General features: G+C 35.2%; 1 protein-coding gene across 1 annotated transcript in view; it reads right to left on the reverse strand.

Annotated features, from left to right (window-relative positions):
• The window catches only part of atrnl1a (attractin-like 1a), a 271,222-nt gene that overhangs the window by 210,981 nt on the left and 57,536 nt on the right, over positions 1-2,705 (reverse strand). The gene's annotated exons all lie outside the window — the stretch shown is intronic.

Consider the following 2,705-nt stretch of genomic DNA (forward strand, 5'->3'; position numbering starts at 1 on the left):
ATATATATATATGGAAAACGTGAAATATTTTTTCAGGATTATTTGATGAACAGAAAGTTCAAATTATATATTTTAAATACATTTTTTTTGTAACATTATAAATGTTTTGCTGTCACTTTTTATCAATTTAATGCATCCTTGCTGAATAAAAGTATTTATATTTTATATATTTATATTTAAAAAAATGTTTTGAACAGATTACCTTTGCTTTGCCATCATCTAACAACACACAATCTCTAAAAACACTGAGAAGTTAATAACAACATAAAATGACAATTTTATACTGTACATTATAATGTTGTGATGCCTAAACTCACTTGTAGGATTTAAATAACTGTTTTTTTTTCTTTTAAATGTAGTTTATTTATATTAGCCAGAATATTAATATCAGTGCAGAGATATTTTACTCATCAGGAGTGAAAGCAGCAGTGTACTCCATACTCTATGTAAACTAAACCTTTTTACTGACAGAGACATCTGTCTGTTTTGAGATGTACGTGTCTGTCCAGGTTACTTGAGCTCTCTGACATATGTTATTCCTAGGCTGCCAGATCGGACACACTCTCGGCTCGTTACACGCTCTTTAATTCAGTAATTAGCTGTGCTCATGGTCAGTTAATCAACAAGGAGAGGAAACCAAAGACTCTCTTTATATTCTACAGGCTTTCCTGCTAGTAAATGCATTAACGTGCATGCACACAATACATATGCAGACAGATGTGCCAAGAAAACATACAGTATATATACACACTGTTAACACGCCCTTGTGCACAGATGCTGTGTAGCATGTGATTCTTATATAAGAAAACAGCAATATACAGATCACAGGAAAGAGCGAGAAACAGAGAGAGAAACAACTGTCACATCTAACATCTCACAGCCTCCCTATAGCACCACTAATGACAGCATCAGAGATTAACACCACACATTACATGCTCTGAAGCACAGCACTGCATCACAGAGATACCCAACACAACAACATACTGCAGTTCTGTCTAGTGATAGTGAACAAAGATGATTTTATGGCTGCAAACAAGAAAAATAAACCACTGAATACTGAAGACCTTTTTCTCAGACCTTCAGAGCTGCTGAAGTCAAAAGAACATTATAAAGCACTCACTTTTCACCCCAATTTTACTCTTGTCACTACAATAAAAAAGAAATATAAATACACAAAAACTACCGTCCAAAAATTTGGTGTCTGTATCATTTTTAAATATTTTTGAAAGAAGTCTATGCTTACCAAAGCACCATTTATTTGATCAAAACTACTGTAAAAATAATATTACAATTTAAAATCATGTTATATATACTGTATATACAGTACATATACACATACATATATATATATATATATATATATATTAATGTAATTTATTCTTGTGATGGGAGAGCTGAATTTTCAGCAGCCAGAAATCACTGTACATTATCAAAACCATGATACATTTTTTCAGGACTCATTTGATTTATTTGAAATAGAAATCTTTTGTAACATTATAAATGTCCTTAGAATTTAATGCTATAGAGTTTCAAAAGCCATCACACACTTTCTTAGTCAACACAGACTGCCACAGCATTACTATGTAAATTTGGCATTTACCCCTCAGAGTTCTCAGGCAAACAGGGAGCAGAGAAAGTATGGCCAGGTTGCAAACCGCTCTCTTGAGTGCAGTACTGATCAAGCTGCTGTTTAACTAAGATCACACAAGCATACACACAAAATTTCACCTCAGAAAACAGACCAAATGACCACGCAAAGAGGATTTAGCTAATCTCTGACCTCCTGCGAAACTCTGTGACATGGTGGTTTTACAGCAGAAGTTAATGGACACTGGACATGACATGAACAGACATGATTTCATAAAGAAAACATTGTCCAAGAATGTCAAGAAGACTTTGTTCATTATAACTGGGTTTTTCTTTCTCATTGTTTGCCATATATGGATTAATCAGTAGTAATATTATGGGAACAATCTGGCTTTAACCGTATCATACACCTTGACACCTTAACATCAATGCAGTCTTATAAATTGCTGTGGAAGCAATCACTGTTAGAGTGCAAAGTGAACTGAAATACCACTCTATTCCCATCAACTGATGTAGCTTTAAAGTGATAGTTCACCCAAAAAATGAAAATTCTGTCATTAAATTAGTCACCCTTGTGTCGTTCCAAACCCGTAAGACCTTCGTTAATCTTCGGAACACAAATTAAGTTATTTTTGATGAAATCCGAGAGCTTTCTGACCCTGCATAGACGTTCAAGGTCAAAAGCTTCAAAGGTCAAGGACGTAGCTTCAAAATCAATGTTGAACCACAGATTTTAACAATGTCCTTACTACCGTATCGGCCCGAATATAAGACGACCCTGATTATAAGACGACCCCCCTTTTTCCAGATGTACCTTTTGGAAAAAGGCTTTTACAAAGGGAGTTTGGTCCCATCAGGCTAATGTTGTCAGGGATTCATCACAGTCACTTCAGTCACCATCCAGAATAATTACCCGATCACAGTCACCTGAGTTCTGATCACCCGCACCTGCTGTCACCAATCAAGCCTTCTGGACCTTGAACGTGGTAGTTCTGTTTCTGTCTGTGGAGGATCAGAAATCTCTCGAATTTCATCAAAAATATCTTAATTTGTCTTCATCACCAGTGTTGGGCAGTAACGCATTACTTAGTAACGCGTTACTGTAATTTGATTACTAT

Source organism: Sinocyclocheilus anshuiensis, unplaced genomic scaffold (genome assembly GCF_001515605.1).
Source record: "Sinocyclocheilus anshuiensis isolate Anshui unplaced genomic scaffold, SAMN03320099.WGS_v1.1 scaffold63, whole genome shotgun sequence".
NCBI lineage: Eukaryota > Metazoa > Chordata > Actinopteri > Cypriniformes > Cyprinidae > Sinocyclocheilus > Sinocyclocheilus anshuiensis.